This window comes from Lygodium microphyllum, chromosome 20 (assembly GCF_053477565.2).
Source record: "Lygodium microphyllum isolate KBCC chromosome 20, Lygodium_microphyllum_v1.1.10, whole genome shotgun sequence".
Classification (NCBI taxonomy): domain Eukaryota; kingdom Viridiplantae; phylum Streptophyta; class Polypodiopsida; order Schizaeales; family Lygodiaceae; genus Lygodium; species Lygodium microphyllum.
This window is the reverse complement of record NC_141154.1, coordinates 74,130,536-74,157,572: the sequence shown is the minus strand read 5'-3', so window position 1 is coordinate 74,157,572 and position 27,037 is coordinate 74,130,536. Positions and strand designations below refer to the sequence as shown.

Below are 27,037 nucleotides of genomic sequence, written 5' to 3'. Positions count from 1 at the left end.
TGAAAAACAAAACCTAGCATGTAAGAACCAAAGGAGACCAATTTCCAAAACTTGCATACCAATGCATCGTATTGAGATGCTTTCATACTAAATTAAGAAAGACGAAGCAAAGCTAAACTAGAAGTAGAATGCAACGGAGCAATTAATAAATGAGTGAGTGAGGAAAGGCAATGAAAAGAAACTACGATAAGTACATAGCCTAAGGACACATTAGCCTATGGGCTTCACATAGATAGCCTTAGGAGTTAAAACTTAAAAGTAGTGTAAATGCTAGACTAGCCTAAGGATATACTAGCCTAGTGTACCCAAAGGGACCTAGACAATGCTAGCCTAAGGATATGATCACCATCATGCTTGTTCTTCAATAAATATTTGATAGACAAAGTTGTGACAAGGGGGAGAAACCAAGTGGATGAAGGTTGCGTGAGGAGCCCTCATGAGGATGGCAAGATGAGGTTGTTGTGTAAAGTCCATTGTGGGTGGTGCACAAGTCCATTTAGATGTAGCTTCAAGTATCCTAAAAGGTGCTAATTGGAGGAGTTGTTTATAAACCATATGTCAAGTGGGTCACCATTAAGATGGATGGAAACTAGGATGAATGAGAGTGATGAGTGCATGTGTTGGGAGTAGGAACTACTTTTGACTGCCTAGGTGGAGAACCATCTGTGGATGGACTCTAGGTTTGCTGGGGAGAAGATCCAGGAGGATGACCTTGGGCCTAATCTACATGACCTAGGTGTTGGCAATGAGTGCAGTATCTATTTCTTTTTCACAAGCATTGCCTAATTGGTGCAGTGTTGTTTGTTAGCAGATTAGTCAGCTCATGAGTGAGTCTGGATGCAGTTTAGTGGGCTGGGCGCATGAGCATATTTTATGCATTTTTCTGGTGCCTATTTTTGTGATTTTGTGTCATTATTTTACAGTCGACCAGCATTTATGATTATTTTATTGCTGGCCGACACCTAATTGAGATTTAGACATACTTTTGCCTATTTATTGCTTGGCTTCCTCCTCCACATTCATTCATCACTTGTAGTCTTCTATAGGAGAGAGAGGAGGACTGGTACTAGTGTCCACACACAGCTAGTGACTCATTGTTGTATTTGACCGTCTCATGTTTGGCATATGGGTTCTACTTACTAAGCATATCTCTGAGTTCTCTCTTTGTAGTGTTCCTCTATGCTTGTGTTTTCTCATTTCTTTCTTGTGTTGTGCAGCCTATTACAACAGTCTTCTACGCTTCCATTGCTGCACCGCACCGTCTTCTGACATGGTATTAGACATTTGTGTTAGGTCTTGAAGTGCTATTTTCTGCCATTGTAGGTCTGTCAAGTGCCATTGCTGATCTTTCTCTATTTTCTGCTGCATGGGCGATCAATTTCGGTTGCAAATCAGTTTGTTTGAGCCATCTGAATCCTTCATTTTTTGACCTACAGCTTGCATCTTCCAGTCAGCTATCTGCATTTTCTGTTTTCTGCATTATTTTATTCAGCACCTCCTGCACTTAATGCTCATACTGATTGCTTTTTGCTGTCCAATGTCTGCGTTTTCAGATTTTCTCTTTTGCAGATTGGGCAACTGCTTTTTTAGGGCATGTTGACTATTTTTAAAATGATATTTTCTTTGCTGCAGCAATCATTTTGTGATCAATTGTCTCTACATTGTGTGAACTCATGCAAGTGTAGTCTGTGCTATATTCTGGTTGTACTCTCTCTAATTCTCTTCTTTGCTTTTTCTCTTCTCTTCTTATCCTCTCCAAATGGCATCTCCTTGTTGCTCTATTGATGATGAAACTTCATAGCCTTGACTATCTTACCTAGAGTGTTGTCATGAAAGCGTGGTTTGTATAGAAGCAATTATGGTATGTTGTTTCAAGAGCTATTGAGCGTCCCTAACCTCCCACTCCTCTTCTAGATGATTAAGACCTTGCCAACTATGAGGAAGCTATGCTTACATGGGATTATGATGATGATGCATTTCTAAAGAAATTCTATCTGGGTTCACTCGCTGTAGAACAACTTTAGTGGTGTGGGAGAAGCTTTAGATGATGTATGAGGCTCCATTGACTAGAAGTGTAGTGATTCTCATGGATAGCTCCAAGAGATGAAGTTCAAGGCGAAGGAGACTTTCCAATCTTTTTTACTTTGTATTACATAGGAACAGGGTTAGCTTTGGTATATGCAATCCATGTCTCTAGAGGCTCATGTTGTGGAGACTATGCTCTATAAGCTCCTACTAGAGTTTGATGGAGTAGCCAGTGCTTTGCAGACCCAGACATCATTGATGCCAGTCAATTTGACACATATGTCCTCGATGAAGCTTGAGCATGAGGCATTGTTGGGATTGCAAGGGAGGTTTCCATCTCGGCAAGGTGGCCATAATGAGGCATTTGCAGCTTCAAAGAGGTGTGACAGGAAGTGGTCAAATTCTTAGTGCTATCACTATGGTAAGACGGGGCATTTGCTCAAGGATTGTAAGGAGCTAGCGGCTTTGCGGAAGAAGGAGAAGTAGTGGGATATGGACTCTTCCAACTAGTCATCCTCATCCTCCTCCTTTGACTTTGATTTAGATTCTTTGGCCAAGGTAAAGGCCAATGTGCGAAAGGGGTAATCTTATTTAGAGAAAGGGAAGGGGCTAGCTGCCCTCTCTTTGTTGCTTTTTCATATAGGTGACGTGGTCATCCCTCACAATTCTAGTGCCATAGAGGGAGAGTAAGGGTGGTGAGATAAGGCTTGCGAGCCTCATCTATACAGGTGTACTGGTGCAAAGGATCCATAGAGGGATTTCCCTTTTGCATTGATTGAAGTTTAGGAGGTTTGAAATCCTAGAGTTGGGATTGATGTCTAGGTTCATGATGAGCTGTTTATTGATAGAGAGTGGGATTGGCTCCTATTCAAAGCTCCCATGCGGGGAGTAGGCTATCTCATTTGGGCTAGTTGTACTGTAATAAGAGGCTCCTCCTAAAAGATCACCATGTGTACCTCAATCATTTGCTTTGGTCTCATATGTATCTTTTCTTAATGGAAGAGTACATCCCAAACTCACTCATTAGTTGATTATACTGTTAACACCCTCTCTTAGATCATGGGTGATTTCATATAATACAAGGATACGATGGTAATGACTCATCACAATGAGGACAACAAAGACCACTAGAATAGGACCATGGATACCCAAGCAGTGGGTGATTAGGCCACCACCAAGGTGCCTCTAAAAGAACCTGCTTGTCAATGCTGATTATACCAAAACTTGAAAATAGAGAAGAATCATAGCAACTCTCTATGTTTGTCAACAATGCCTCGTCATAGCACACATGACCATCATGTAAAAAATGCCTTTGAGCATATGTGAACACGGATTTCGTATCTTTGGCCAATAAAGCCAAAGTGTCCTCTCATGTGAGCTCGGACTAGGAGTCAATCGTGCTTTTTGTCAAGTAACAACCCATCATGAACTTGGAAGTCAATACTAGCTCTAGCATTAAACTTGCCAAACTTTTGATGCATAAGGGAAATTCCTCTCTGGAACTTGTGCACTTGTATAGATGAGGCTTACCCACCCTAGCTTATCACCCTCTCACACTCCCTTTGTGTTGCTAAAGAGTCATGAGGGCTGACTGTATTTCTTGTATAAGAAAGCAACAAAAGGAGAGGCGGCTAAGCCCATCTTGTGATCCGAAAAAGATGACCCCTTCTGGACCTTGGTCTTGGCCTTGGCCGGATGATCCAAGTCGAAGTCGGAGGAGGAGGACGACTCGGTGGAGGAGTCTGTATCTTGCTTCTTTTTCTCCTCCTTTTTCTTTTTTAAAGCTGCTAACTCCTTGCAATCCTTATGCAAATGGTGCCCTTCTTACCACAGTGATAGCATTGTGCCTTCGACTTTTGCTTCCTGTCACTCCTCTCTGACGCTGCAAATCCCTCATTGGAGCCACCGTATTGAGATGGAAGCTTCCTCTATAACCGCTGAAACCAGCCTTCCTTCCGTGGGTGGGTGGTAAATCCTTGATAACAACTTAATTACAACAGCAAACAATAAATGCAAATCTGAAAATACAAATTTACCTACGAATCTTGGACAATGCATACCCAAGCTTTATTGAAGAAGAAGTTGATTTACAATGGGATTTTTCTGATCCCCTTTGCAATCCAAACTCCCCTTGCTATCCAAAGTGACCAGCAAGTTTTCAATTTGTTTTGCCCCTTGATTAGGGCACTTAATTGGCCTTCACCCACTTCATAGACGATGGAAATGCCCCAAATTCAATGGTTGGCTAGTCCTCCATCTGAATTTAGCTGAAATTCACCTTCAGCCCTAAAAAATCCAAGTCTTGGAGCTTCCAGTTTCAGGCATGCTTCTCGAGGTTGATGCTAAACCCTAATTTCTGATGTAAATTAGGGCTTACAACAAAGAAATTTGCAATTTCTCAGCCTCCAAGTGCCCAAATACAGAGATCTTCGAGGCAAGGCTGTGAAATGCTTGGGAAATGAGAGAGAAAGCTGTAAAGAGGGAAAATTTAGAGTTTTGTCGCGAAGAATGACTGAAAATTAGTCAAATGCAGCTGTTGCCCTGCCACAACAGCATTAAATGCTGTCGCCTTCAGCTGAGACATCCGAATTAGCTGTCACGTTGTATCTCGATCCAATCGCTCAACTGCTGAGAAGGGTCCGAAACTTATAGCAACATAACTTATAGCAACTTTTGCCTTTGATATCCTGTGATTTCGTAAATTTACTTTGACCCCAATTGCACCTCACATGTGCAACATTTACTTAATCACGTGATTAAAAATTAATCCACATGTTAAGTGAGGTTTCAAAAATACGTGTCCTCATGATAGCCCTCCCCCTTGAAATCCTTGCAGTCGTCCTCAATTGCACTGCCAAATGTATCAAAAGCAAAGTACTACACTGGAATTTCCATAGGGCATCATAGTCAACACAACATTGCGCACTGCTGGTCAACCATTCCATTGTCAGAGTGCAGCGGTGCGGAAGCGTAGGACTGAGAGAGAGAGAACGCAGAGAGAGAAGGGAGAGAAAGAGAGAGTGGACAATGAAGATCTGCTGTATAAAGAATGCTGAATACAAAGATATACACGGGCGCAGTGCGCTGGACTGCGTGTCTCCACCTCGACGATGCGACCTGCTGTCCACCTCGAAGTCTGCTGCAGTCTGCACTGTCTGCTGTCTGAAATCTGTGAACAGAGACAGAAATCTGCACGGCACCGGTCTGTAATCTGCGACAAAGAGGAGTGACCAGACTGCTGGAAACGTCGGGTATTTATAGCCGAAAACTGCCACGAACTGGGGCACCAGAAAATAGGACGCAGCCTGAATAAGTCGGCTGCATTAAATGCAGCCGACTGGGCTGCAGGCAGTTGGACTGCCACGTGGCAGTCCGACTGTACAGTCCGACTGTGCAGCTGCCTGCCCTCCAGTCAGGCTATGATCTCTAACACCCCCTCTCAGAGCCTGGACAGGGCAGAAGCCTGAGGGATCTAGAATGTTGCCGAAGAAGAGTCTGAGGAAGCGCCTTCGTAAACAAATCCGCAAGATTGTCCTCCGTCTTGCAATACTCCACAGTGATGGTCTCATCCAGAAGCTTTTCTCGGATGAAGTGGTACTGAATCTCAATGTGCTTCGTCCGGGCATGAAAAAACAGGGTTCCTTGCCAAGGCAATGCAACTCTCATTGTCACATCGTAGCAATGTAGGACGAGTCTGGGGGCACCCAAGCTCCTCCAACAATCTCCGAAGCCACACAACCTCGTAGGTGGTGGAAGACGCGGCCTGATACTCCGCCTCAGTAGACGAAAGGGCTACCGTGGGCTGCTTCTTGCTACTCCATGAAATAACACCTGCACCCAAAGTAAAGCAGTAACCTGTAGTAGACCGCCTGTGGTCCACGTCATCGGCCCATTCGAGTCGCTCCAACTTGCAAGTACAAGATTTGACCCATCTGTCCCTGCGGGGTAATGAATCCCCAAATCAGACGTCCCCCTCAGATACCGAAGTATCCTCTGAGCAGCCTGCCAATGCACCGTCTTAGGTTCACTCATGAACCCTGCCAAGAGCCCAACAGCAAAACATAGATCAACCCTGGTGTTGAGAAGCCAAATCAAGGACCCTATCAACTGTCGATAGCGGGACGCATCCGCCAAAGGAGAAGCTGAATGGGAAGTGGCCTTCTAGTTCGGATCCATAGGAGTAGAGAGGGCCCAACAATCTTCCATCTCAAAAGACACCAAGAGCTCCTGTACATATCTCTGTTGGGAGAGAAAAATCCCCCTCTGAGATTGATAAATCTCATGGCCTAAAAAAAAATGGAGTAGCCCCAAATCCGTCATCTCGAACGTCCGATGTAAAGCTGACTTTGTCTCCTGGACCTACTGTGCATCATCACCTGTGACAATCAAATCATCAACATATAATACAAACAACACACAACCATCCTCGGAAGTGTGAACATACAGCTGCGGATCGGCCTTGGACCGCCGATATCCCAACTGAGACTGGAGGAACGAATCAATCTTCTCGTTCCAAGCTCGCGGGGCCTGCTTGAGGCCATACAGGGCCTTCTTCAACCTGTGGACTTTCCCATCTGAAGAACCAAAGCCAGGAGGCTACTCAACGTAGATCTCCTCCTTCAAATCACCATTCAGGAAGGCCGACTTCACATCCAGCTGATAAACAGGCCATCTCCTATGGCCAGCCAAAACAAGAACAGCTCTAATGGTTGCCATACGAGCTGTGGGGGCAAAGGTGTCATGATAGTCAATCGCTGGGCGCTGAGCAAAACCCTTAGCAACAAGGCGAGCCTTGTGCTTATCCAAAGTACCATCACTGAGATATTTGGTCTTGAAGACCCACTTGACCCCAATCACCTTCTTCTTCGGGGGGCGTGGCACAAGTGACCAAGTGCCATTCCTCTCAATAGTCTCCAACTCAGCTTCCATAGCTTTTTTCCATGGGGCGGACTGTAAAGCCTCCTTCACGGAGGTGGGCTCTCGATCCTGCATAACACGGGACATCAAATAATAATTGGAGCACACAAGCTCCGAAGAATGCGCTTGGTGCCTCCGTGACCGCCGCGGACCATCCTGCGGTCCCCACTCCTCAGGAACCCCTTCGATCCCTGAATCACAGAGTGTGTCACGGGCCCAGCGAGGAGGAGGCCGAACCTCCCCCCATCGTTCTCCATCAGCAGAAGACTCTGGAATATCCACCGGTGGTAACTCCTCAGAGGTGTCCGGTGGAACAGTAGACTCTGTGTCAGAAACAGAATCATAATCAAAAGGCACGGGCTCCAGTGGAACTGTAGAAGGAGCCCAACTCTCCCCTAGATCTCCAAGAACGGGGTGCTCCTCACCCGTTGAAGAAGCCGAAACCTCCACAAACCGCACATCACGGCTAGTATATACATCCCGCTTGACGGGATCATACAGTCGGTAGCCTTGGGACTGGGAGCTGTAGCCAACAAATACCTGTTTTCGGGAAGCCGCTTCAAATTTATCACGGTGAGCCTTGGGAATGTGAACATAAGCATCACACCCAAAGACTCGAAAGTAAGAAACATTTGGCTTCGTCCCAAAATAAGCCTCAAATGGAGTCATCCCTTCCACAGCTGAAGTAGGGGATTGATTAAGAATGTGGACTGCAGTAGCCACAGCCTCGGCCCACAGAACCTGAGGGGTCTGTCGGTGCTCCATCATGGTGCGCGCCATTTCGATCACACTGCGGTTCTTCCATTCTAGAATACCATTTTCTTGAGGAGTATTGGTATTGGCAAACTCCTGGTGAATTCCTCTATCTGCACAAAACCGAGCAAATTCATTAGATACAAATTCACCTCCCTTGTCGGATCGCAAGGTCTTCAACTTCCGGCCTGATCGGTTCTCCTCAAAGAGAAGCCAATCCTTGAAGTGCGAGAAAGCTTCTGACTTTAGTGCCAAAAAATAGGCCCATGTCATCCTGCTGTAGTCATCCACGATCAACATGAAGTACGAGCTCCCACGCAGGGACTCATTCCTCATAGGGCCACATAGATCCGTAGATACTAGCTCCATCGGTGAAGTAGACCGCCGCGAAGCGGTGTGGGGAATGGCATCTCTATGTTGCTTCCCCCGTATGCAGGAGACACATGGCTGCTGGCTCACCACTATATCCGGCAACCCTCGAACAAGCTGTCCACGTGACGCCCTCCGAAGAGAGTCATAGTTCAGGTGACCAAACCGAGCATGCCATAACTCAGACTGTGACTGTGAGGTAAGAAGAAGAGTAGAGAGGGCAGTGGAAGACTTCAGTTTGTAAATGCCGTTCTCCTCATATCCGGATGAGAGAACCTTCCTCGATTCACGATCAAGGACTCGCACAGTAGAACTGTCAAACTCCACCAAAAGACCAAGGGAGCAAATCTTATGAACTGAAAGGAGATGGTACCCTAATCCTAGTACATGCAAAACCTCTGAGGTATTGGTGCCACCTCGTCCATCCGGAATAAGTTGCATCTTACCCCGACCTGCAATAGAAACTGAAGAGCTGTCTCCAATGAGAACCTGCCCACGCGAAGGTCGCAGCTGGGCAATACCATCTGATGAAGGAGTCATGTGCCGTGAGGCACCACTATCAACAATCCACTCTTGAGCTTGGGGAGCCGTCATCGCAGCATCAGAAGCATTCGGTGAAGCGTCCTCAATGACAACTAAATGTAGAAATGCAGCTGATGAGGGTGCAGCCACCGCTCCAGAATCCTTGGTATCCTTCTTCTTGGTGTCCTTCGTGTCTTTGTCAGGGCAATCCTTCTTCCAATGGCCAGTCTTTCCACAAATGTGACATGTGGAGTCTTTGTCCTTGTCCTTCTCCTTGTCCTTCTTGGACTTGTTATCCCCCTTCTTCTTCTTTTGGTCCTTCCCCTTCTTCTGAGAGGCTTGACCTGTCAACGCCTCCGTCTTGGAAGCATTCTGTCCCTTTAACTGTTCCTCTTGGTCCAAGACCATAGGAACCAACTCTTCCCAGCGAAGAGTAGACTCTCGCTCCGAAGCAATAAGGGCAGAGTAAAATGTACCGAATCGTGGTGGCAACTGGGACAATAGTGTGATCGCCATGTCTTCGGAGGAAATCGGCTTCCCTGCATTTTGAACCTGCATCTGTAGCTGCCTTAGCTTGTTAATGTGTTCCCTTAGCGAAGAAGACTTATTGACGGACAAGGTCCGCATCTGTATCTCCAAAGAAACCCTCTTCATCAAGGTCATCCGATTGTACATTTGATCAAGCTCCAGCCATATCTCATGAGCCACCGTCAAGTGCTCGATGTGAGCGATCACGGCTGTAGTGCATGATAGAAAGAGAAAGGTTCGAATCCTGGCATTCAGTTTGTCCCAATGAGACTGGGCCCTGGCCAATTCCGCACGAGCATCGGAAGAGAGTTTGGACTCATCTCTTACCGAAGGCCGGTCAATATCCTCCTGTACCAACTCCGCCAAATCATAGGACTCAAGGATGGCCAACATCATAACGCGCCAAATGCGGTAGTTGTCGCCGTCGAGCTTCTGATCTGTAGGAAGAGCCGGTAAGACAGGCACCTTCCGGTCCATAATCGCCTGAAACTCCAAGTCCATCTCTGTAGACATCTTCAACTGCAATGCCTACTCAAACGCAAAAGCAGCCCCCTCTGACTGGGTACACTCAGCCTGCTAAGGCTCTTCCGCGTCCCGAAGCTTCTTCACCCGCCGGAGGCGATGAAAAAGCAAAACCTGCACTTTTAGGTTGAAAACTCAAACTTCCTCCGTGTCAAACAGCAATAAACAGCAGCAAATCCACCACCTGTACTCCTTTCCTGTGCGCCCACACTCGTTTCAGCCTTGTTCCAAGGCGCAGCCCTCCTGTCTGCCCTTAAACGCAAAAAAACGCAAATTTGTGTCGCGATGGAAACTCCACTTCAGGTTGATTCTGCGCTCAGTCAGCCCTCAAACACTGCTCTGATACCATGTCAGAGTGCAGCGGTGCGGAAGCGTAGGACTGAGAGAGAGAGAACGCAGAGAGAGAAGGGAGAGAAAGAGACAGTGGACAATGAAGATCTGCTGTATAAAGAATGCTGAATACAAAGATATACACGGGCGCAGTGCGCTGGACTGCGTGTCTCCACCTCGACGATGCGACCTGCTGTCCACCTCGAAGTCTGCTGCAGTCTGCACTGTCTGCTGTCTGAAATCTGTGAACAGAGACAGAAATCTGCGCGGCACCGGTCTGTAATCTGCAACAGAGAGGAGTGACCAGACTGCTGGAAATGTCGGGTATTTATAGCCGAAAACTGCCACAAACTGGGGCGCCAGAAAATAGGATGCAGCCTGAATAAGTCGGCTGCATTAAATGCAGCCGACTGGGCTGCAGGCAGTCGGACTGCCACGTGGCAGTCCGACTGCACAGTCCGACTGTGCAGCTGCCTGCCCTCCAGTCAGGCTATGATCTCTAACATCCATATGCCCAAGAATGGTGAAAATTACCAGCCAACATAACATAACATATGACTCACAAAGAATCTCAAAAACATTGCCAGATTATCATGTGACATGTCCATTTCTCATGAGCTCAACTCATCTGGCAAAACCAAACCATAGTATAGTGAAAGCCAAGCATAATCCATGGTTGAAACATCAATGGCATCATAAGACATGTTGCTGTCCACAAAACACCATTAAATATTAATTATCATACGCTGAATACCAACATTCGATAATCGTCCCTTGATGATCATTAATTGATGCTACACCAAGCATAACCAATGCAATACCAAGCATAATTGATTACACACCGAGCATAATGGATGCATATGTACAGTTTCAGAGCTGCAGCGAAAACCATACCGATCTGCATACCAAACATAGTGACTAGTACACTGAATACTGATCTCCTAGCAAACATACTGTTCAGCTACAATACCTTGAATGTATGCTGAATACATTCAAGATCCACTACTTCTAGAGCTGTCCATTATTGAGGAGCGGAGGTGCTAGCTCCCTCACAAGCATTAGGTAATACTCAGGACCTCTGCTCTGATGAACCTGATTGAGCCGGAACTAAAGTCGGCTCTAATTGGAAAGCATCAAGGTAAAGCTACAACAACTGAGGATGGTCTGCTAAGTCATCCTCCTCCATCCATTTGGCATCCATTGGTGAATAATTCTAAAACTTCACCAAGTACCTTCTAGAACCCTTATGCCTGATCTTCATCTCTTTGTGTGCCAAAATCTGCTCTGTTTACTAGTATTTCATCAAGCTCTTCAACCTTCGGCTGAATTTCAGCAGATACATTCTCTGGCACATCTCCATGAAAAGGTGTAAGCAAGTGCACATGAAAGGCATCGTGTATCCGCTAGTGTGGAGGCAATTTCAGCCTATAGCATGCATTAGTGATCCTCTCCAACAATCATGTTGGGCGGGCTGCCATATAAACATGAAATGTGGAACGAGAACAGGGAACGGGGATGGTGACGGGGACGGGAATGCCAAACCTAGGGAACGGGGACGTGGGAATGGGAACGGCATTTAAAAAATCAAAATTCATGAAAAAAATTTAATATTTCACTTATAATCCATGTGGACTCTGGAGTGTTAAAACTTAAAACCAAGGTATATAATCCACAAGGACAAATCATTTTAAGTTTTAACTTTAAGATATCATGCATTATTCTAAAACTACTCATTAGAAATTGAATTGCAACTTACAAGGCTCAAGAGGTAAGCTATTCAATTATAAATAATAAAATCCATAATACATATGCCAAAAATCATAAATGATAAAATAATGGACAATGAACTAAACTTTAAAGTCTAAGCTAAAAGAACATGCCTATGGTACCATTGCCAAAAAACTTAAAAGATTACAAATATGAAATTGAAGTCTAATCTTTGAAAGAACATGCTCATTGCCCCAAAAAAGACTACAAATATAAAGTCTAATCTCTAGATTGAAGCAAAATGCGGCATGCCAAAATAGCCCAAAGGGCAACTGCAAGACTGCAAGACTCAAGTACAAATATAATATTGGCATGGCACAACTGTCAACAGCCCAAGTGTCACAGTGTCATCAATGATCATAATATCATATATAATGTAAATGTGTCATGACTCATGTATCATGAGACTCCTGATAAGTAAGCTAAATCAAAGATCATGATCATGATCTGAGGCTGCTCTAGCTACTCCTGAAGTGCCAGCCTCATCATCATGTGTACCATGAATTGCTGCATCTCCCTCAACATCAGCATGTGTCTCCTCTTCTTGCTGCATCTCCCACTCTGTGAATGGATCAGGCTTTGTTGTCATACTGTTACATAACATCCTCAAATTAGCACTAACGAATACTAGATCGTTTGCCCTCTCCACACCAAGACGGTTTCTCTTCTTTGAAGCAATGTGAGCGTAGGTACTCCACAATTGCTCCAAACAAGAGGAGCTAACTGACTGACTCAAAATACGGATGGCTAGTTGCTGCAACTCAGGACCATCCGAACCATAGTCCTCCCACCACAAAGCTGCCCCAATCTTACAGCGATCCTCCTGTGCATCCCCACAACCAAAAGAACCTTGAAAGGTCCTATAACATGAAAGCTGATCTCTGATCTTTCGTCTAGTGCCATGATCAGGCACTAGACGAGACAATATAAGTCTCCATGCATCCATAACCTTAGTGTCATTCTCCTGACCCTTGCCCTGGAACTCAGGATCCACAACAAATGCAGCTGCATGCATGGGTGAGCTATAGGAGTTCCACCTCGTCACAACTAAATGGTGTATTTCCTCATACGCCTCATCATTTGGTGCCAACTTTTGCAACTTTTCATTCAACCTGTCCATAGCCTCATATACTTTGCCAATGCAAGGTTGCATAGCATCCATAACCCTCAATAAATGTACAATGGGTGATACCATAGCATCTATTCGCTTTACATCATCCCAAAAAGTGGAGTTATTTGCTTTCTCCAAGCATAAGATACCTGTAGGAGTATCTGCCAATGTTGATGAGGTAAACTCATCACTAAGAAATAACTGCCTAGAGGCACCACTGCATTTTCTTAACCTGCCTAGCATCAAGAAGTTAAAGGCAAATCTGGTATCAGAGTATTTTAAAAGTGTCTTCTTCGACCGCAAAGAGAAGTGATGGCGAAGAAACTGGTGATTCAAAACAAAGCTAACCATTTGAGCTCCTTGCTCTATGACAGGTGCAATCCATGACAGGTTACCAATATCCTTTAGTAGGTTGTTCAAGCAATGAGCCATACAATATGAAACTGTGATATGCGGATAATATCCCTGAATAATAGCACCTGCTGCCCTATTTGCAGGCTCTCCATCTGCAACAAATCCCACAACATGCTCTGGGCCAATAAGCTCAACACCTGTAACCCACTCTGCTGCAGGTACATCTGCTGACTTTCCTGTCCCCGATGCATCATGTGAAGATATGAAATACATTTCTCCACAAGAATAAGCAACCATACCATGAATGGATCGCTTGCGTGTATCACTCCAACCATCAGCAATCAAGAAACTCCATTTTTAGCCCACATGCTCTTTCTAGTCACTGTTGCTTGCTCAACAAGGCGCTTTTCCTTGTCGAGCAAAGTGGTGCGTAAGGTCTCTGATGATGGAGGTACATACGAAGGGCCATACTCACCAATCTTCTTGCACATCAATTTAAAATACTCTGACCTGGCTGTACGAAATTGAATGTGGTTATGATAAAAAAAGTGTGCCACTGATGTATCCACCTCTTCCTTCTTCTTGGGATCCCAACTAGCATCAAGTGTGCTTTGTCTACGTGCAACATGTGGCGTTGTTGATGCCATGGCCGATGCAATGCCTGCAGTAGGTGTGGAGGTGGCACTTCTTGATACTGACCCTGCTCTAGATACATCTGATGGGGATGGTGTCACAAAAGTTGCAGGGTCAACTGCAACACGTCGTGGTCTAGATGCAAGATAAGCTTGTTGACCTGCTACACGGTCACGAAGCTCCCTTTGCCTCTCCAAGGTCACATTTGGACAAAACTGCACCTCTGAATTTGGCTCATATAGGAGATGAGCTCGGATCTGATTATGCATAAATATTAAAATGGAACAAGTGGCAATTGGTAGTCTATATTCTAATATTTAAGGAACTTGGAAAAAAATCAATAAAAATTTGAAATACAAATGCTCGGCTCAATGGATTACCTTGTTTGCTCCACTAGTTCGCTTGTATGGGCAAAGCTTGCAAGTCCATGGTCGAGATCCTCCACCACTCAAAGGGCGGTCAGCATTTACTTCTTCCCACCATGACCAATCATCAAACCTTCTTCCTCGACCACCAACCCGACGAGCGGGGCGGGAAGATGAAGCCATTTATGATTTCACGCTGAAAATTGAAGATTCAAGAGTCCAGAGAAGGAAAAATTGAAGGCTGGAAATTGAAGGCTCAAGAGAAGGGAGAAGGCTCAAGAGTCAAGACTCACTCAAGAGTCCAGAGAGAAGGGAAGACTCAAGAGAAGAGGAGAAGAAGGAAGAAGGTTCAAGGAAGAAGGAAGAAGAGAAGGGAGAAGTGAAGAGAAGGTAGAAGGAAGAAGAGAAGGAAGAGAAGAAAGAGAAAGAAGAGAAAGAAGAAGAAGGAAGAGAAGGAAGAGGTTGGAGGTGGGAGGAGAAAGAAGAGAAAGAAGAAGAAGGAAGAGAGGGAAGAGAAGGAAGAGAAGAAAGAAGAAGAAGGAAGAGAATGAAGGTGGCTGGGCCGCTGGGCGCTGGGCGCTGGGGGCAGGATGCAGGCGGGTCCGGGAGCAGGATGAGGCGGGAGTAGAACGCGAAGAGCAGGATGCAGGCGGGAGTTTGGGCGTCGGGCGGGACTAGAACGCGAAGCGTAGGCAGATGCAGAATGCGGGCGACCGGGCGCAAGTAAGTTTCGCTTGCCACGTGGCGTTCCCTGTCCCGTTTCAGACAGGGAACGCGTTCCCTGTCTGAAACGGGACAGGGAACGTTCCATCATTTGGGAACACGGTTCATGACGGATCCATTTCGGGGACGGCGATTCCACGTGCCGGGGGGCCGTTCCGGCCGTTTCCTGTCACTATGTGGGCTGCACTAACCCTATAAGGTGGGTTATTAGGTGGGCTATTGCCAGGAATCAAATCTATGTTATGATCCTCGGGCCTTTCAAGTGGCAAGTGTGCTGAAAGTGACTGAGAAAAGCAATTAGCATACATTTGCAAAAATGACATGCGATCTTTATCCAAAGTAGGCACATTCCCAACATTTCCATTATCACTTTTATCCTTGGTGAAAACTAAGTAAGCTGAAAGATGATTTTTCATTACTTTGGAAATAGCAGGAGTAGATGCAACAGGGACAGATTCCCCTTTCAATTTTACATCCAAAGTATGAACTTTGCCTCTATGGAAGAGGGTCACAATCTTATCATGAATATCAATCATTGCATGCACACGATGACACCAAGGCATACCAAGCAAGACCATATTCTTGCAATAGAGCAATAAAGAACTCTTGGCTGTCCACATAACTTTGAATGTGCAAACAAAGCTTTCCAATGATAGGAGTGACCAGCTCTGCATGTCCCTTGCATGCCATACCAATCTCACTCATGGGCCCCATGTCATCCTCTCTGATGCCTAGACAGACTGCCATATCAAGAGAGATGAAATTTGACCGTGCCCCTGGATCAAGAAAAATCAATGCATGCTGATATTTGATTTTGCCCCATGTCCTGCAAAGTTCAGTACTATCTTGATTAGACTGGTTTGCCACTATATCAAGCACTAAACCAGCAGGGGTTTTGCCTTTCTCTCCCTTATTATCATCCTTTTCAGCTTGCTGTTTATTAGGATAGTTGCGTGCCATATGCCCTTCCTATTCACAAATATAGCATTTAGTTGCAGCCATCAGCTCCTTACGTCCTGCATCACTTTTCCCACTCTTTCTGTGTGATCTATTCCTCTTTCCAGCCCTATTTTCAGATCTGCCCTGATTTTCAGCTTTATTTTTAGATTTGCCCTTTTTCTCAGCCTTTGCCTCTTTGACATGTGACTTGGCATCATCATCGTGGAATCCTGCATCCTTTCCATGCAACAATGTGTCTGCTGTGGTAGCAGTTTCTATACATTGAGACATGTTGGAGATAGTGGACTTAATGCAAAAATCATGAATAGTCTTTGGCAAACCACAAATATACTTCTCCACCTGCTCATGGAGGGGTAGTGTGCGATAAGAGGTAACTGGCAGCAATGCATCCCAAAATTTCTTATTATACTGACCCAAGTTCTTGCAGTCTTTGGAATTCAATTGATTTCAAGCTGTCATAATTTCTACTTCAAAGGTACTTGCCAACCAATTTGGAGCAACCATTTGCTTGAACTAGACCCAAGTGGTAGGTGACTTCCCTTGAATAAGGAGTGTAGACTACCACTGCAATGCATTTCCCTTCAAAAATGTGGTTGCCTTGTGTATCTTCGATGCCTTTGTGAAGTTGCCTCCAGAATAGGCTACATCAAAGTACGGAATAAAAACAAGTGCTTTTAGCCTATCTTGTGCACCATTGAAAGGCTCAAAACTCCACGCTTTTGCCATCTTCATCATAGTCCTTCAGCGGACCTATGGGAGTCAAGTTATCATAAATGGGCTGTTGCAAAAAGGGTGCATTGGCTGTATTTGCATAAAAACCAACACTATCTAAAGCACCTACATGACTAGCACCAAATCCTTGTGCTCCAACAATCCCTGGGGGCGTTGATACATATCCATATGGCTCGCTTTGTTCCCAAGGCATCATGCCTATACTGCCATACATGGGGTTAGGCATTCCACTTGCATTACTCGGATACATTGGGTGTTGTGAGCCATGCATTGGCTGCTGCATATCATAGGGATTTGTGCCATACATTCCCGTATGCGGTGCCTGTCCAATCATAGCATGAAAAACGATACCACCACCAAAGTATCCTTGCTGTCCCATGCTTGCATTTTCATAATTGCCTTGCTGCCCATGTTCTCATGGATTGGCACTACCAAGTTGGCCATGCATTTGCACTTGCTGCCCCACCGATACCAACTGTTTGTGCTTATCAGGCATTTTGGGCTCTTCTAAAGAAGGCTTAGGCATTTCCTTCGGTTCTTGTGGCTGTCCTGAAGCTGTAGAAGGTGTCTTCTTCTCTTTGCCTTTGCTGTCCTTCTTTGGGGCATTCAAGAATCGAGTAAACTGGGGATCCTTTCCCCATTCGGCAAAAAGATTTGCTGCTGTACGCATTCGATCCTTGAAGCTATCATCAAATTCTTCAGCCCCTTGCCGGTCATCAGCCTCTTTATTCATTGAAGTGCCAACATTTGGGTCATTTGCCACATTTTCAGCGTGCTGTCCATGCTAAGAACCATGCCCAACATCAGTCATTGCATTTCCCCCTTCACCACATGATTGATCAACGAGTGTTGCATCCTCTCCACCTGATCCCGTATCACCATGCGAAGACATGCTTGCTGTAATTCATTGCTGAGAACAATTTCAGCAATAATGCATTAGTCCCAAGTTGCAATTAAGTACCATGGGCCTACCAATTCAAAGGATTTGATGGTATCCTGGCAATGGAACCATGAAACTAGCCTTCCTTCTGTGGATGGGTGGTAAATCCTTGATTACAATTACAATAGCATACAATAAATGCAAATCTGAAAATACAAATTTACCTATTGATCTTGGACCATGCATACCTGATTGGCCCCAAAATTGGTGACTCTTTCGGTATTTCTTTAGCTTTATTGAAGAAGAATTTGATTTACAATGGGATTCTCCCAATCCCCTTTGCAATCCAAACTCCCCTTGCTGTCCAAAGTGACCAACAAATCTTCAATTTGTTTTCCCCCTTGATTTGGGAACTTAATTGGCGTTCACCCACTTCATAGACGATGGAAATGTCCCAAATTTAGTGGCTGGCTAGTCTTCCACCTGAATCTAGCTGAAATTCACCTTAGGGCTTACAACAAAGAAATTGGCAATTTCTTAGCCTCCAAGGTCCCAAATGCTGAGATCTTCGAGGCAAGGCTGTGAAATGGCTGGGAGACGAGAGAGAAAGCTGTAAAGAGAGAAAATTCAAAGTTTTGTCACGAAGAATGACTGAAAATCAGTCAAATGCAGCTATTACCCTGCCACAACAGCATTAAATGTTGTCGCCTACAATTCAGATATCCAAATTAGTTGTCACCTTGTATCTCGATGCAATCGCCCAGTTGTTGTGAAGGGTTCGAAACAACAATCGCCTCCTCAAAACTCACTCGTGGCTGTTTGCAATGGCTGAAAATATATTGGCCATGACTGCTCATAACTCTCCCACATTTGCTATAGCAAAAATGATCTTGCTTTTCTTATTTTTTAGCCTTTTACCAGCCTTTATGGGCAAGTTTTCCAAGTGGCAGCCTTTCCAAATGGTTTTTCCAACATTATCCATAATTATTAATTTTCAGCCTTTAATTACTGAAAATTAATCTAATAATTATTTCAGTGCCCAGAAAAATAATTAGATTGGCCAATAATTAAATTGGGGCTAGGCAATTTCCACTCTGGAGTCTCTATGTGCCATCTTTGACCATTAGATCGGCGTTAGGTACTATTAAACGCCACATCTCTAGTGTCATCAACAATTGATACTTATGGCCAAATGAATGAGCTGGGCGAACAATTGACACGAGATATCACCAAGTACTTGTGCAACATAACTTATAGCAACTTTTGCCTTTGATATCCTGTGATTTTCTAGGATCCCGGGCTCATAAGTTTACTCTGACCCTAGTTGCACCTCACATGTGCAACATTTACTTAATCACATGATTAAAAATTAATCCACATGTTAAGTGAGGTTTCAAAAATACATGTTCTCATGATAGCCCTCCCCCTTGAAATCCTTGCAGTCGTCCTCGATTGCACTGCCAAATGCATCAAAAGCAAAGTACTACACTGGAATTTTCATAGGGCATCATAGTCAACACAACATTGCGCACTGCTGTTCAACCATTCCATATGCCCAAGATATGGTGAAAATTACCAGCCAACATAACATAACATAAGACTCGCAAAGAATCTGAAAAATATTGCTAGATTATCGTGTGACATGTCCGTTTCTCATGAGCTCAACTCATCTAGCAAAACCAAACCATAGTATAGCGAAAACCACCCATAAACCATGGCTGAAACATCAATGGCATCATAAGACATGTTGCTGTCTGTTGAGAAAGTTGAAACCCTTCACCCTTCACTCACAGTTTGCGTTTTTGCGTTTCTGCGTTTTGCGTTTAGGGTTTGCAGCCCCAAAAAAGGGCGCTATCCTAGACTGACTATGCCTATTTATAGGCCACTCTCTCATTCATTCCTTACGGCTAATTCATTCAGTCCATCACCTCTTCTCTCCAGCCTCTCCACTACCCTCACACCCCTTCAGGAGGACTTTGTGGTTCATGGTTCGTGGTTGTCTTTATCATCTTCGTTGTGCTATGGCACCCTTGTTCCCTTGTATCACATTCACTCCATGATTCAGATCTTCATCATTTTATTCATCAGAGTTTCTTCTCTTTTCTCTTCTCTTCTCCATGTTTATCGGGTTCAGTCCGTGTTTCTACCCGTGAACCCTATTGTCTCGTTGGTACGTCATCTTTTGATATGGTATTAGAGCTGGATCTGCTCACCTAGCAGCAAAGATTCTCCACTCCAATGAAGGCAAAGACCAGTGGCAGGTTCGGCATCCGCTTCTCTTCTTCTTCCGTTGCATCAAAATCTTGTTTTTGCAGATTTTAGGTGTTTTAGCTTGCTGCCTACACTCCCGTTCGCGGAGGACATCTCAGTCGAAGCTGTCCATTGCTGTCTCCATTAGTTGGTGCCTGATTTTCAGCCCTCTTCACGCAGTTTGGAGCTCATTCCAGCGAGGCGACTACTGTTCATGTGCAGACCTACTGCCGTACAGCCTGCCACGTCATCACAATCATGCTGTCTGCGTTTTTAGTCTTTCTCTCTCTTGCAGGCTTTCCTGCTTGCGTTTTTAGTCTTTCTCTCTCCTCACCTGCGTTTTTCTACTGGTTGTAGTCTCTTACTGCTGGTCATATTCTCCTCCCACTGGTAGCTCACTTCTAGCCCTTCCACTATCCTCCCACCCCTTGAGGCAGACATTGTGGTTCGCGCTTCACACTGCCCTCACACCCCTTGAGATGGACATTGCTGTTCGTGGTTCATGGTGGTTGATCTCTTCCTTCTTCAGCAAGGCACATTGGTATCCATGGCTTCTTTACCAATAGATGACCAGACTACTGGGTGCTCCTACTGTGGCATCACCGGCCACACCACCGATGCTTGCCGACTTTGACGTTTGCTCCCCACCCCTCTGGAGTATATGCATCTTCCACTAGGCACTCCTTGTGCCACCTCTCCTTTCTGGGCCATAGAGATTGTTCTACATCGGCTATCAGAGTACTATGCTATGCTCAAGGCAATAAGATGCATCCAATGCGTACTAAGTCCTTTTGAGCACATGGAGGATTGATTGGCGCTACGACCTCCTGGAGATCGTCGCAATGCCAGTGACAGTCTTCTCCCACTTATTTTCCGGTACAGTGGCTTCCACGACCTACGGATCTGTAGTCTACTCCATCGAGAGATAGTGATTGTTTGATACCGTCTCCTCGTCTGTCTGCTCCTTCGAGAGACAGTGGCTGCTCGACTCCTTCCTCTTCTTCGGCTACCCAGTTTAATCCACTGAGAGACGACGACTGTTGCCCACCTCTTACTCATTCTGAGCCCCATCCTTCCCCACCCTCGACTACTTAGGTTCAAGAGGCTACCTATGGGAGCTCTTCGGCACCCCAGATATCTTCTTCGGCACGACTGGCAGCACTTTCTTTGTCATGAGACATTTCGGTATCCGTGATCCATGAGTTTTTGGATTCCCTATCTACTTCAAAGGGGGATTTTGAGGGGGATGTTATTTCTTTGCCCTCAGAGGGGGCATCTACTTCTTCTTCGACTTCAACGGGGGCCCCTCCACCTCCCACCTCAGAAAGGAACCTACTCCACATGAAGTTCTTCACCCATCCTCTACTTTCTTGGGGTGGCTGTCTTCGACCAGTCATCTCTTTTACTGATACCTAGGATCTTCAGGTACCACCTAGATTGGGACCTTAGAGGTTCAGCCGCGACTTGGTGACGATGCCTTCGTATTCCTTCCAGTATGGATGCATGGAGCTAGTGGCTTCTCTCCTGAGGTTGAGTTTCGGGTTCTCGAGTTCACTCTATCTATTGTTCTTTACTACAGGTTCTCTCTGCGGTGGAAATCTTGGATCTTAGGGGTCCTCTACATCTTCTTGCCTTCGTCACTTGGTCAGCGTGGATCCACCTCCCGAGATTGAGTACGTGCATATTCTTATGGTTCTTGGCACCACACAAAGTCTAACATTCCTCCTATGCATTGCATGTTTTCATCATCTTTGTACTAGGGTGCTTAGGAAAGTGAACAATTTCCCCATGAGGGACATTGTCCAAGTGGCACTTGCAGCATGAGCATTCTTCAGCATGTAGCATTGCATCTCCACCTCACTCTTTTCTTGTTCCCCTTTTTTGGGCCTGAGAGGGGGTGTTGAGAAACCCTTCACCCTTCACCCGCAGTTTGCGTTTTTGTGTTTCTGTGTTTTGCGTTTAGGGTTTGCAGCCCCAAAAAGGGGCGCCATCCTAGATTGACTATGCCTATTTATAGGCTAGTCTCTCATTCATTCCTTACGGCTGATTCATTCAGTCCGTCACCTCTTCTCTCCAGCCTCTCTACTACCCTCATACCCCTTCACGAGGACATTGCGGTTCGTGGTTCGTGGCTGTCTTCATCATCTTCCTTGTGCTACGGCACCTTTGTTCCCTTGTATCACATTCACTCCATGATTCACATCTTCATCATTCCGTTCATCAGAGTTTCTTCTCTCTTCTCTTCTCTTCTCCATGTTTGCCGAGTTCACTCCGTGTTCCTCTGCGCCAACCCTATTGTCTCGCTGAATACCATTGAATATTAATGATCATACACTGAAAACCAACATTCGATAATCATCCCCTGATGATCACTAATTGATGCTACACCAAGCATAACCAATGCCATTCCAAGCATAACTGATTACACACCGAGCATAACGGATGCATATGTACAGTTTCAGAGTTGCTGTGAAAACCATACCAATTTGCATACCAAACATAGTGACTAGTAAACTGAATACTGATCTCCTAGCAAACATACTGTTCAGCTACAATACCCTAAATGTATGCTGAATACATTCGAGATCCACTACTTTACTGAATACATTCGAGATCCACTACTTCTAGAGCTGTCCATTTTTGAGGGGCGGAGGTGCTAGCTCCCTCACAAGCATTAGGTAATACTCAGGACCTTTGCTCTGCTGAACCTGATTGAGCCAGAATTAAAGTCGGCTCTAATTGGAAAGCATCAAGGTAAAGCTACAACTGAGGATGGCCTGCCAAGTCATCCTCCTCCATCCATTTGGCATCCATCGGTGAATAATTCTAAAACTTCACCAAGTACCTTCTAGAACCCTTCTGCCTGATCTTCCTCTCTTTGTGTGCCAAAATCTGCTCTGTTACTAGTATTTCATCAAGCTCTTCAGCCTCCGGCTGAATTTCAGCAGATACATCCTCTGGCACATCTCCATGAAAAGGTGTAAGCAAGCTCACATGAAAGGCATCGTGTATCCGCTAGTGTGGAGGCAATTTCAGCCTATAGCATGCATTAGTGATCCTCTCCAACAATCATGTTGGGCTGCACTAACCCTATAAGGTGGGTTATTAGGTGGGCTATTGCCAGGAATCAAATCTATGTTATGATCCTTGGGCCTTTCAAGTGGCAAGTGTGCCGAAAGTGACTGAGAAAAGCAATTAGCATACATTTGCAAAAATGACATGCGATCTTTATCCAAAGTAGGCACATTCCCAACATTTCCATTATCACTTTTATCCTTGGTGAAAACTAAGTAAGCTGAAAGATGATTTTTCATTACTTTGGAAATAGCAGGAGTAGATGCAACAGGGACAGATTCCCCTTTCAATTTTACATCCAAAGTATGAACTTTGCCTCTATGGAAGAGGGTCACAATCTTATCATGAATATCAATCATTGCATGCACACGATGACAACAAGGCATACCAAGCAAGACATCATATCCTTCCAATAGAGCAATAAAGAACTCTTGGCTGTCCACATAACTTTGAATGTGCAAACAAAGCTTTCCAATGATAGGAGTGACCAGCTCTGCATGTCCCTTGCATGCCATACCAATCTCACTCATGGGCCCCATGTCATCCTCTCTGATGCCTAGACAGACTGCCATATCAAGAGAGATGAAATTTGACCGTGCCCCTGGATCAAGAAAAATCAATGCATGCTGATATTTGATTTTGCCCCATGTCCTGCAAAGTTCAGTACTATCTTGATTAGACTGATTTGCCACTATATCAAGCACTAAACCAGCAGGGGTTTTGCCTTTCTCTCCCTAATTATCATCCTTTTCAGCTTGTTGTTTATTAGGATAGTTGCGTGCCATATGTCCTTCCTATTCACAAATATAGCATTTAGTTGCAGCCATCAGCTTCTTACGTCCTGCATCACTTTTCCCACTCTTTCTGTGTGATCTGTTCCTCTTTCCAGCCCTATTTTCAGATCTGCCCTGATTTTCAGCTTTATTTTTAGATTTACCCTTTTTCTCAGCCTTTGCCTCTTTGACATGTGACTTGATGTTGACATGTGACTTGGCATCATCATCGTGGAATCCTGCATCCTTTCCATGCAACAATGTGTCTGCTGTAGTAGCAGTTTCTATACATTGAGACATGTTGGAGATAGTGGACTTAATGCAAAAATCATGAATAGCCTTTGGCAAACCACAAATATACTTCTCCACCTGCTCATGGAGGGATACTGTGCAATAAGAAGTAACTGGCAGCAATGCATCCCAAAACTTGTTAGTATACTGATTCAAGTTCTTGCAGTCTTTGGAATTCAATTGATTTCAAGCTGTCATAATTTCTACTTTAAAGGTATTTGTCAACCAATTTGGAGCAAACATTTGCTTGAACTGGACCCAAGTGGTAGGTGACTTCCCTTGAATAAGAAGTATAGACCACCACTACAATGCATTTCCCTTAAAAAATGTGGTTGCCTTGTGTATCTTCGATGCCTTTGTGAAGTTGCCTCCAAAATAGGCTGCATTAAACTGCCGAATAAAAACAAGTGCTTTTAGCCTATCTTGTGTACCATTGAAACTTTGCACTTTTGCCACCTTCATCATAGTCCTTCGATGGACCTATGGGAGTCAAGTTATCATAAATGGACTGGTGCAAAAAGGGTGCATTGGCTGTATTTGCATAAAAACCAATACTATCTAAAGCACCTACATGACTAGCACCAAATCCTTGTGCTCCAACAGTCCCTGGGGGTGCTGATACATATTCATATGGCTCCGTTTGTGCCCTAGGCATCATGCCTATGCTGCCATACATGCGGTTAGGCATTCCACTTGCATTACTCGGATACATTGGGTGTTGTGAGCCATGCATTGGCTGCTGCATACCATAGGGATTTGTGCCATACATTCTTGTATGCGATGCCTGTCCAATCATAGCATGAAAAATGGTACCACCACCAATTATCCTTGCTGTCCCATGCTTGCATGGGTATAATTGCCTTGGTGTCCATGTTGCCATGGATTGGCACTACCAAGTTGGCCATGCATTTGTACTTACTGCCCCACAGATACCAACTGTTTGTGCTCATCTGGCATTTTGGGCTCTTCTAAAGAAGGCTTAGGCATTTCCTTTAGTTCTTGTGGTTGTCCCGAAGCTGTAGAAGGTGTCTTCTTCTCTTTGCCTTTGCTGTCCTTTGGGGCATTCAAGAATCGAGTAAACTGGGGATCCTTTGCCAATTCAGCAAAAAGATTTGCTGTTGTACGCATTTGATCCTTGAAGCTATCATCAAATTCTTCAGCCCCTTGCTGGTCATCAGCATCTTTATGCATTGAAGTGCCAACATTTGGGTCATTTGCCACATTTTCAGCATGCTGTCCATGCTAAGAACCATGCCCAACATCAGTCATTGCATTTCCCTCTTCACCACATAATTGATTGATCAAGGAGTGTTGCATCCTCTCCACTTGATCCCATATCACCATGTGAAGACATGCTTGCTGTAATTCATTGCTGAGAACAATTTCAGCAATAATGCAATAGTCCCAAGTTGCAATCAAGTACCACGGGCCCACCAATTCAAAGGACTTGATGGTATCCCGGCAATGGAACCATGAAACCAGCCTTCCTTTTGTAGATGGGTGGTGAAACCTTGATTGTAACTTAATTATAGTAGCAAACAATAAATGCAAATCTGAAAATACAAATTTACCTATTGATCTTGAACCCTGCACACCCGATTGGCCCCAAAATTGGCGCCCCTTGTAGTATTTCTTTAGCTTTATTGAAGAAGAAGTTGATTTACAATGGGATTCTCGCGATTCCCTTTGCAATCCAAACTCCCCTTGCTATCCAAAGTGACCAGCAAGTCTTCATTTTGTTTTGCCCCTTGATTCGGGCACTTAATTGGCGTTCACCCCCTTCATTGACGATGGAAATGCCCCAAAATTCAGTGGTTGGCTAGTCCTCTACTTGAATTTAGCTGAAATTCACCTTCCGCGCTAAAAAATCCAAGTCTTGGAGTTTCCAATTTCTGGCATGATTCTCAAGGTTGCTGGTAAACCCTAATTTCTTCTGTAAATTAGGGTTTACATCAAAGAAATTGGCAATTTCTTAGTCTCCAAGGGTCCAAATGTTGAGATCTTTGGAGCAAGGCTGTGAAATGGTTGGAAGATGAGAGAGAAAGCTGTAGAGAGAGAAAATTCAGAGTTTTGTCTCGAAGAATGATTGAAAATCAGTCAAATGTGGCTGTTGCCCTGCCAGAACAGCATTAAATGCTGTCGCCTACAACTGGAACATCCAAATCAGCTGTTAACTTGTATCTCGATGCAATCGCCCAACTGCTGTGAAGGGTCCGAAACCACAATCGCCTCCTTAAGACTCACCTGTGATTGGCTGCAATGGTTGAAAATAGGCTAGCCATGGTTGCTCACAGCTCTCCCACATTTGCTACAACAAGGATGATCTCGTTTTTTCTCTTCTTCAGCCTTTATATGGGCAAGTTTGCCAAGTGGCAGCCTTCCCAAATGGTTTTTCCAACATTATTCATAATTAAATATTAATTTTCAGCCTTTAATTACTAAAAATTAATCTAATATTTATTTTGGTGCCCATAAAAATAATCTAATTGGCCAATAATTAAATTAGCTAGGTATCTTCCACTCCCGAGTCTCTCTATGCCATCTTTAACCATTGATCGATGTTAGGTATCATTAAACGCCACATTTCTAGTGTCAGCAAACAATTGACACTTATGGCCAAATGAATGACCTAGTTCAACAGTTGACACCAGATTCCACCAAGTACCTGTGCAACATAACTTATAGCAACTTTTGCCTTTGACATCTTGTGATTTTCTCAGGTCCAGGGCTCGTAAATTTACTTTAACCTTAGTTACACCTCATATGTGCAACATTTACTTAATCACATGATTAAAAATTAATCCACATGTTAAGTGAGGTTTCAAATATACATGTCCTCATGACAACCGCAAAGATGCCTCATGCTCAAGTAGCATGGAGAACAAATGGGTAAAGCTTATTAGTGTTGATGACATTTGGGCCCTCAAAGCATTGGCTACTCCATCAAACTCCAAAGGGAGCTTGTAGAGCTCAGTTCCCACAAGATGAGCCTCTTGGTGGGTTTATTGCGTATGACGAAGTTGATCATGTACTTGTGTAACACGAAGCAAAAATGACTGGATAGTATCCTTTGGCTCAAACTTCATGTGATTGAAGTGGTCCTGCAGGAGGTGACTGTCGGAAGAACCTCTTTAGAGATACAACGAAGAAGATTTGA

General features: G+C 44.6%; 1 protein-coding gene across 6 annotated transcripts in view; it reads left to right on the top strand.

The window, feature by feature from the left end:
* Positions 1 to 27,037, top strand: part of LOC148019021 (Peptidase S24/S26A/S26B/S26C family protein) — a 61,651-nt gene that overhangs the window by 2,195 nt on the left and 32,419 nt on the right. The window lies entirely within an intron of this gene.